Source organism: Garra rufa, chromosome 12, assembly GCF_049309525.1.
Source record: "Garra rufa chromosome 12, GarRuf1.0, whole genome shotgun sequence".
NCBI classification, from domain to species: Eukaryota; Metazoa; Chordata; class Actinopteri; order Cypriniformes; family Cyprinidae; genus Garra; species Garra rufa.
Window position 1 is genome coordinate 26,643,377 of NC_133372.1, and position 11,384 is coordinate 26,654,760.

The following is an 11,384-nucleotide window of genomic DNA, read 5'->3' on the forward strand; positions in this document are numbered from 1 at the left end:
TAGTTCACACGAAAAAGAAAATTCTGTCATTAATTACTCACCCTCATGCCGTTCCAAACCCATAAGACCTTCGTTCGTCTTCAGAACACATGATGAAATCCAAAAACTTTATAATCCTGCACAGCAAGGGACAGAAAGGTAGTAGTTGGGTTGCTGTCTATGCAGGGTCAGAAAGCTTTCGGATTTCATTAGAATATCTTATTTGTGTTTTGAAGATGAACAAAAGTCTAACGGGTTTGTAATGAGATTAGGGTGAGTAATTAATGACGGAACTTTCATTTTTGGAAGAACTATCCCTTTAAAGGCCATCTTCTTTATACAGTTTTTATCTCCTTGCATACAAAACTTAACATGCTGACAATGCTGTTTCAAATCACTTATCCCTTGCAGAACAATTCTGATAAGAATCAGGCTTAGATTTGTTGCATTTAGCATTATGATTGCATTAAGTGGACTATTACATAATCAGGATCCTCTGGTAGAGTATGGCATACGGGTCTTTGTATGCTACGGAAGCGATCCAGCAGTTTTGCCTTTCAGGGTGGATAGATTAATAATATGTTTATATTCAAAGAGCACTTGAAACAGGTTGAATCAATGAAGATTTTATGTAATTAGTGGTTAGGTTGTTTATGCTATTTTAAGCAGAAAATAACTGTTTTGCTATGAACAACATACTTAAGGCATGCAATTCAGTATACAATAGGTGGTAGTGCAAGGCTGTTCAGCCTGGGTGCAAGATTTACAGACTCATAAAAGGGTCTAAATTTGATGAAAACAGATCCCACCCTTACAAAAGCGAACTGGAGAGGTACCATAACACAATGGTGACTATCAAACGATAGCAACATGATACTTTGAAGTATGTCACTCAATACGCAGTTTCTCATACCATGACAAAACATGCAAGTGTTTGGTATTCTGTTGTTAGTGCAAGTCAAAAGAGTAGCTCTGCTACATCATCTCTGGTTTACATATATTTAGCTCTTTCAGGCTTTAAATCTGAACCCTGACATCTCACATTTTTACTGAAATCCGCATACTGGCAAACACAAAACTAACTACAGTATATCAGTACAGTTTGGGATGCATTTGAACAAGCTGCTAAAGCAGATTACGCTCTCTGTGAACACACAAACCCCAGAGTGGTCACACTTTCCATACAAGCTAACCCCCATGAGATGGCTTAAGTCCATTTTTTGACAAGAGGGATTTCTAAACACAGCATAACACTAATTAATGGCTATGAAAATAATAGCCTCCGTATGTAAGCATCATGACGGAAGTGGTAACGTGATTACCAGTAGCTAACTCGTGGAGTGAAGGCCAGAGAAAATGACAGCGCTAACCGTCCAGGGACACCACTTAAGCAAACAGGAAAAGAGAGGACGATATGTGAAAATAAAGATAGATGGTATTTAGGGCTTTAGAGACTACAGAGAAAAACAGTAGTGGTTAAAAATCAACAAAGATTTATTGTCAGAGAAAATGTTGGCGAGACTTTAGGTGCCACAGAGCTGGCAATCATCTGTGACATCAGTCCAACTCATCATGTTTTAGAAAGATTAGTTTTCTTCTTTCTGCTGTCATGGCCAAGAAAGATTTTCAAGAGCTTCCTGGAGTTTTTTTTATTCAACCAACACTACTGTAAATGCTAGAGACAAGACAACATTCCATTGCAAAGTATGTTACCAAATACAGATGAAATCATGTAAAAGCATACAATACAGTAATTTTGTGAAATATTACAATTTCAAATAGCTGTTTATATTTTAATCAATTTTAAAATGTAATTTATTCCTTTGATGCAAAGCTGAATTTTTAGCAGCCATTACTCCAGTCTTCAGTGTCACATGATTCTTCAGAAATCATTTTAATTTGCTGATTTGGTGCTTAAGAAACATTTCTAATTATTATCAATGGCTGGGTTTTCATCCAAAGTTGCGAATTTAACTTGGAATATCACATAAAACATCAAATGAGTCAAAGAGAACTAAAAAGTCACTACCTGATGAACTGGCACTAAAAAGTAGGGATGCAACGATACCTTTTTTTCAAAACCGATCCGATCCGATACCAAAAATTCTATATATCGGCCGATACCGATACCAGGCCGATATCAGTGGGGGTACCACATCTGCTTGCACATTGTTGGATAAAAAGGGGGGAGGGGGGGATACATGCATGAGTGCAATCAAATTCATAAATTCATATTAAGATTAATGTTTTAAAATAACATTTTGACAACAGAAATATTACAGATATAAATAACTGAACAGATCTGCCAGCAGATGGCGGCAAGACACTGATTTAATTACTGAATCATTTCATTCATTTGATTCGTTTGAACGGATGGTTCATTCAAGAATAAAGCAAGTGACTCTCTGTTTGAATGGGAATGAATCATTTCACTAGATTCGTTTAAAAACGCACGTTCATTCATAAACGAAACACCGCTGTGTTTGAATGGAGATGCGCAGCGGCTCAGCTGTGACTTGTTTCAGATTACTTTTGACAACGAAATAGAGCAAAATCAGGCAATATAGTGTTATAGTCAGACAATGCAAGTCATTTAATAATAACTTCTTATTTATTTAACTGCTGTATTAAACAATCGCGAAGTCCTTGTGTTCTTTTGCGTGGTGCTTTTGAAGATGCTTGATTAAATTTGTGGTGTTGTAATTCGAAACACTACTTCCACCTCTTGAAACTTTGACTTTGTAAATATTACAATTTGCAGTGCTACTAGCTGCTCTATCAAGAGTAAAATATTTCCAAATCAGGGACATGTTTACCTCGCTGAGGTACAGTAGACTTTGTAAAAATTCCCTCTGAACTCGCCTGTCACACTCACGTCACATGTGGTTGTGTAAGCAGCGCAACGTATTTTAAATGTATTTTATTTTTAAGGCAATGTTTTAAAATAATTGTGTTCTTGTATGAATTATTATAGTTTTTACAGTAGACTATTATTTCTTGCTATTTATTTAATCAAACTCTGGTAACGGTATCGAATTTGGATCGGTCATGCATCACCGATATCCGATCCATTCAAAAAGCTTGGATCGGCGTCGATACCGATCCAGAGTATCGGATCGATGCAACCCTTCTAAAAACCACTAAGAAATGTAGAAGAAGCCACTGAATATAATAATTTTCATGTATAATAAATTACCTGTGCCTCAGAGTGAGAAGACGAAATGCAATAAATGAGGTCTCTGTTTTCAGAGGCGAATGCCTGCTTTTTGGGAACGCAGTCGTCTAAGACAGTTCTGGGAGGCAATTATACAGAAATACTTTTGACGGCAGACTTTGCTCAGGCATTTAAGCATGACAATAACAACATTTCAGATGCTGTGCAACAAGATCGGTCCGCTGGTTATTCAGAATATGCTGAACCATAGCGCAAGGTCACTTTTTGATGAAGATGAACAAATTTATTCAGCAAATGCGTTTCCATCTCGCATTATCTCTTTTCACAAATCAAAAATCATCTGTGAGTGTAAAAATTTCTTGCAAATTAAGGTTTTTTTGTTTTTTTTTTAATTTGGCAGGATGCAATACTTCAATACTACAAAACGGGGTGATGGAAACATAGCTAATGTTGAAAATGTTTTTGCTGCTTAATATATTTGTGGAAACCGTGATACACTATAATTCAAAAATTTGGGGTAAGACAGAATAAACAGAAATTAACAATTTTATTCAGCAAGGATGCATTAATTTTATTGAAAGTGGCAGGAAAGACATGTATAATGTTATAAAATATTTTTAATAAATGCTGTTCTTTTGACCTTTATTTTGTATTCTGAATCCTGAAAAAAATGTACAGTCGTGGCCAAAAGTTTTGAGAATGACACAAATATTAGTTTTCACAAAGTTTGCTGCTCAACTGCTTTTAGATCTTTGTTTCAGTTGTTTCTGTGATGTTCTGAAATATAATTACAAGCACTTCATACGTTTCAAAGGCTTTTATCGACAATTACATGACATTTATGCAAAGAGTGAGTATTTGCAGTGTTGGCCCTTCTTTTTCAGGACCTCTGCAATTCGACTGGGCATGCTCTCAATCAACTTCTGGGCCAAATCCTGACTGATAGCAACTCATTCTTTCATAATCACTTCTTGGAGTTTGTCAGAATTAGTGGGTTTTTGTTTGTCCACCCACCTCTTGAGGATTGACCACAAGTTCTCAATGGGATTAAGATCTGGGGAGTTTCCAGGCCATGGACCCAAAATTTCAACGTTTTGGTCCCCGAGCCACTTAGTTATCACTTTTGCCTTATGGCACGGTGCTCCATCGCGCTGGAAAATGCATTGTTCTTCACCAAACTGTTGTTGGATTGTTGGAAGAAGTTGCTGTTGGAGGGTGTTTTGGTACCATTCTTTATTCATGGCTGTGTTTTTGGGCAAAATTGTGAGTGAGCCCACTCCCTTGGATAAGAAGCAACCCCACACATGAATGGTCTCAGGATGCTTTACTGTTGGCATGACACAGGACTGATGGAAGCGCTCACCTTTTCTTCTCCAGACAAGCCTTTTTCCAGATGCCCCAAACAATCGGAAAGAGGCTTCATCGGAGAATATGACTTTGCCCCAGTCCTCAGCAGTCCATTCGCCATACTTTTGCAGAAGATCAATCTGTCCCTGATGTTTCTTTTTTGGAGAGAAGTGGCTTCTTTGCTGCCCTTCTTGACACCAGGCCATCTTCCAAAAGTCTTGGCCTCACTGTGCGTGCAGATGTGCTCACACCTGCCTGCTGCCATTCCTGAGCAAGCTCTGCACTGGTGGCACTCCGATCCCGCAGCTGAATCCTCTTTAGGAGACGATCCTGGCGCTTGCTGGACTTTCTTGGACGCCCTGAAGCCTTCTTAACAATGCAGTGGAAAGTTTATTTCGGGATTAAGTTAATTTTCATGGCAAAAAAGGACTATGCAATTCATCTGATCACTCTTCAAAATATTCTGGAGTATATGCAAATTGCGATTATAAAAACTTAAGCAGCAACTTTTCCAATTTCCAATATTTATGTAATTCTCAAAACTTTTGGCCACGACTGTACCACGGATTTCACAAAAATATATGTATATATAAAAGATCAATAAATGTAAAACAATAAATGTAATACTGCTTTAAATTGTTGTAGTTTTCCCCAAAAAATATGAAACAGTTTTCTGTTTAATCTAATTGCATTTTTGTTTTTGTTTTTCTGAGCAAAAAAAAAAATATATATCATACATTTTTCCCTAATTTACAGAAGACACCCACTTTCATATTTACCACAATAATCAATTTATGACATATAAGAAGACAAATTACTTTCACCCCAAATAAGTATTAGTTGTAATTCTACATTTTTCAAAATTGCCACTATCCTAGGTTTTGCCCATTTGCCAGTAAGAATTTTTTTATCAATTTAAAACACAATAAAATGTAATATACTCCCTTTTTCTTTTATATATTTTAATATGTGCAAGTCAGAATAAGCATGTTGTTTAAATTTCTACATAAATAGTGTTACACTAAATAACAATATAACATTATTTCAACTATATTTTGACATTTTATTCTCCAAAAACTTATTTGAAACCTTAAAAGTAGACATTACTTACATTTAATGTGCTTTCTATGGACATAAATCACTTTTGTAATTTTATTTTGATGTGGACATCTTAATGTCTTTGACCCATGTACATATACAGTATGAAGTGAACTCTGTAATCTGTGTCTCTGAAGAAGAAAACATCCTGCAAAGCCAAAACCTTGTGCAATAGTTTTATACAGACACACACAGACCTCAATAATGATGACAATCAGCAATCAATCACCATATAACAATTAACAACTGACGACTGAATCAACAACAACATTAACTCAGCAAACAGCTAAACAATGTACCAGCATAATTTTGCCAAACTTCAAAGCCAGCTGGGGGCTCACAAAGCAAATCAACAACACTGTGGAAATGCATCCTCTATATGAAAGAGGCAAACAAAGGCAGATAAAAAGGAAGAAAAGGAATAAGTATTTAGCATCCACTTATCATGGCCATGATGCAAATGGACATGTCATATCATGGTCATAAATACATAGCATTATCATGGTACATTAAAAGTACAAAATAACATGCTATTACAATAGTAGTTTTTTTATAAGTGAGACCACTTATTCATTAACAAATGGTCCATTGAGCTTCTCAGAGAGAGCTCCATAATAAATAGTTTTTTTGTATGTACTGCACAGCTTAAGTACTTGTCTATAGATTTGTATTAACATAATGCATCCCACCAGAATAAAAAAACTACAGATACAATGTAAAAACTCATTTTAAGCACCAACATACAATGTACTTCAAATTCCGCTCTAGACATTTGCAGTCGACATACTGTTAAATTGCACAAATTAACAGAAAGCCAAGGGCCCTTATTATCTATTCTGTCATTCTACCTAAAATGCCCACTAGCTTCAAGCACAAAATGTGAACCAAATAACCTATTCCCTTCATTGGGTCCAGGTGGCTTCACTGTACGCCATGTACTCAAAAGAACAACACACGCACTGACAAACTCTCATCCACACAGAAGCAGATAAATGACTGCACATACTCAAAAGACACTCTCTGCTTGAAATCCCAACCCCCCCAGAGGAAAAACGTCCACCACAGGGGAAACTGGGTCAGGAGAAGAACGGCCTGTGCTCATCACTAAGACAAAGACAAAGTAAACGATGAGACAGAGGACTGTTTTCGAAAACCAGAAAGATAATGCTTAAGGCAGATGATTCAGTTGTGACACTGAGATCACTCAATTTTGTCAACATTTATTCACCCTCATGACATTCCGAATCCAAACCTAAATGACCTTCTGTAGAAACAAAAGAGAGATATTTAGTCAAATGTTCACGCTGCTCTCTTATTAAATTAAAGTGAAAGCATCATAAAATTAGTACAGTAGTATTAGTAAGTCATTTGATGTCATATGACAGCTTTATGTGCTGAACACAATGAAAATGTTTACTTTCATTGTACAAAAAAAGAGCAGACTGGACATTCTACTATAAATATCTCTAAGGAATGCACACTCATAAACATAAACTCTCGAAAATATGCAGCGGAGACTGACAGAGAGCAGAAGAAATTGTTGAATAAAGTCATTATTTTAGTCTTCTTTGCACACAAAAAAGTATTCTTGTAGCTTCATAAAATTACGGTTGAACCACTGTCACATGCACTATTTTAACAACGTCCTTACTACCTTTCTAGGCCTTAATGGGGTAGTGTTGCTGTCTATGCAGGGCCAGAAAGCTCTCAGGGTAAATGAATGCATGTTTTTTCCTTCTGAAGCATCAGTGAGTGTTTGAACCTTCTGTAATAGTTGCATATGAGTTCCTTAGTTGTCCTCAGTGTGAAAAGATGGATCTCAAAATCATACAGTCATTGTTGGAAAGGGTTCAAATACACAAAAATGCTGGAAAACCAAAGAATTTGTGAGACCTAAAGGATTTTTCTGAAGAACAGCAGGCAGTTTAACTGTTAAACAAAGGACTCATGAACTATCACTAAACAAAAAAAAAAAAAAAAAAAAACACAGCTGTGGATCATTCAGGTAAGAACCAGTATTAAAAATCAAGGGAATGTAAACTTTTGAACGAGGTCATTTTTTATATATTCAACTATTATTTGCACTTGTGAAATCTTTTGTGTGAAATATCTTATTCAGGTCAATACTAAATAAACAATAATATGAATTTTGTATAATCCCTCTTATTTTGGTCAAATAATTAACATTTTTGCAGATTCTAAAAGGAGGATGTAAACTTTTGACCTCAACTGTATAGTCTTATAAATGTAAATTATAATGTAAAATATACATTTTTTTGCTAGATCTATAATGTTAGTAACTGTGGAAATGCATCATGGCAGTTTGTGAAAAGGGTTCATACAATAAATGACAGTAAAATGCATGAATTTTAATGACTTTTCCTATTGTAGAACAAAGGTTCAAGGGGAGAAAGTTTTTGAAATATCTTTCCCCTCATCAAAATGTCTACAGCAGTCTCCAAATGGTTGTATTATCACAGCACTTATCACAAACAAGAGCATTTCCATCATAAACGAGGCAGGGGCCAGTTCCTACTGGTATTCAGCAGGGGATAAAGAGGAAAAAACAAGAGATAAATCTGTTGGGTTGTTTAATTCTAATATATCACTACCAGAGGTAGCACGGAAGATTGACTTAGACAGGGATTAATGCTTAACAATCAGTTCATCTGGAGAGAGTTGAGAGAAGAGATCAGAGAGCGCAAGCAATAATCTTAAACTCCCTCTTTAATGATCCACCATGATCTCTTAAACCACAGAGTGGCGATCTTAATCTGAGAATATTTATTAACACATCTGAAGACAGATGGCTAAATGTATAGCCGGATCAGATCTAGAGGTTCATGAAAAATCTAATACTGAACACAAAAACAAAATAGCAATAATCTCCAGAACGGGGTCCGAAGAGAAATGCAGTTGATTATTCTTTTCCACCAAGTCTTACGGAAAACAAATTCTTTAATAATGTTTTAATTAATTAGTTAATTATGATTCTATGCATTACTGTGCATTGTCGTCAAAGCACGATGTTTTGTTTGCCACTGCTTTCACATCTCTGTCTAAAACAAAAATACCTTAGAACACCTTTTGATTACTTCAACAACAATACTCCTGAAAGTACAGCACTGGAAGGAAAGTAAATATTTTGTAGGCTGATATTACTAATAGCTTATAGCAACTCATGCTTTGCCAGCACAGACAAAACTATTACCCAACGGCTCTCGCTATTAAGCTGTTGAACATGGAGTAAATGGGGTTGCCAAGTCTGCTTCTAGACTCGCTGCCATAATATGCATTATGCATTTTTCCACTAACAAACAAACATACATGATTGATGGGCACTGTGTTCTGTTCTTTGTGAATGCAACTAAATTAACTGCTCATGAAAGGTTGATAAAGCTTTTATAACTTTTTCTAACAAAAAACATTTATCAAAACAAATCATCAGCTATATTAATCTTTGGCATGACAATTATTTTCTCAAACGCTGCATTTGAGATTGTGTTAATGGCCTAAAATAAAACACTGTGGATATTACATATCACAGTCAGTATGTTACAAGTTTGGGATCTGAATTTTTTTAAGCTTTTTTTTTGGGGGGGGGGGGGGGGGGGAGTATTTTATGCTCACCAAGGCTGCATTTATTTGATCAAAAATACAGTAAAAACAATAATATTGTGAACTATTATTATAATTTATAATTGTTTAATAACTGTTTTCTATTTTAATATATGTGACCCTGGACCACAAAACCAGTCTTAAGTCGCTGGGGTATATTTGTAGCAATAGCCAAAAATACATTGCATGGGTCAAAATTTTTGATTTTTCTTTTATGCCAAAAATCATTAAGAAATTAAGTAAAGTTCATGTTCCATGAAGATTTTTTGTAAAATTCCTACTGTAAACATATCAAAATGTAATTTTTGATTTGTAATATGCATTGTTAAGAACCTAATTTGGACAACTTTAAAGGTGATTTTCTCAGTCTTTTCGATTTTTTTGCATCCTCAGATTTCTGATTTCAAATAGATGTATCTCAGCCAAATATTGTCCGATCCTAACAAACCATACATCAATGGAAAGCTTATTTATTGAGCTTTCATATGATGTATAAATCTCAGTTTTGTCAAATTTAACCTTATGACTGGTTTTGTGGTCCAGGGTCACATATTATAAAATGTGATTTCATTCTGAGAGGATGGCAAAGCTGAATTTTCAGGTTTTTGAGTTCTTTAATATATTTATAACAATCATTTTTTGTGATATACATTTTGAAGTGAAGATGACACAAAGATCGCAGTTTGTAACATTTATAAGGCCAAAATACAACGTGAGGGAACAACCACGAACCACGCGCTTGTTTAGCTTGGCTGGACATGTGGTAGATCGCGCTCTGCATATTTTGCATGTCTCTCTTAGTTAACACACCTGATTCAGATAACCCACTCATTAGAAGTAAGCTCTGTGAATGAACTATGTTCCGTTTGACATGGTGCCTGCCCAGTGTTCTTTGCTCTCTACTCCCTGAGCAGGGGAAATCCGTTGACGTTTACTACACTTTCATTCATTCACATATTTGCGCTACGCCTCCGCATACAGCCTCTTCACACACTAATAACAGTTCGAAGCCAGCATATATGTTCCATTTGAAGGTAATTAAAGCGTGCGCGACGTGAATTTAAATTGTATTTATTTACAGATGCATTTATATTACACATCTCTAGTAAGTTTCATCTGTGTATGAAGACGCTGAATGCGGTGGCGTAGCGCAAATATGTGAATGAATGTTCCAAAGTGTAGTACCGCTGGATTAACTGGTGACAAGGCAGAAATGCTTCTCTTTATCAAGAAAAAATTGCCATTAAAGGGATAGTTCACCCAAAAATGTTTGTGAATGTCCTCAGAAAAACACAAACGAAGATTTTTAATGAAAACCGGTGTTGTCTGCTAGCCTTATCATGGACCTGGATGGGCACCAAACCTTTAAAAGTAAACAAAAACATGCACAGACAAATCCAAATTACACCCTGCGGCTCGTGACGATACATTGATGTCCTAAGACACGAAACGATCGGTTTTTGTGCGAAACTGAACAGCATTTATATCATTTTTTACTTAGATACACAGCCACGTCCATCTCTCCTGAGCACGAGTTTGGCATCAGTCACGTCACATGTGCACGCGCTTTGCCGTAGAATACGCAAACGCCGGAAGCGATCTGTCGCATGAATACAACACTCATTGTTTACACAGAGCACAGAGATTGTGGGTATAGTGGCTATTCAAAATGGTAATTACTTGCGCGTATCCTGATTATTTAAACCGATTTAAGACTAAAAGATTACATTTGCTTGCACAAACTCATCCGGGACTTTTCACTGATTTCCCCTTACGGCGTTTGCGTATTCTACGACAGAGCGCGTGCACATGTGACGTGACTGATGCCAAACTCGTGCTCATGACAGATGGACGTGGCTGTGTATCAAAGGTAAAAAATGATATAAATACTGTTCAGTTTCTCGCAAAAACCGATCGTTTCGTGTCTTAGGACATCAATGTATCATCACGAGCCGCACGGTGTAATTTGGATTTGTCTGTGCATGTTTTTGTTTACTTTTAAAGGTTTGGTGCCCATCCACGTCCATGATAAGGCTGGCAGACTGCACCGGTTTTCATTAAAAATCTTTGTTTGTGTTTTTCTGAGGAAACAAAGTCACCTACATCTTGGATGCATTGGGGGTAAGCAGATAAACATCAAATTTTCATTTTTGGGTGAACTATCCCT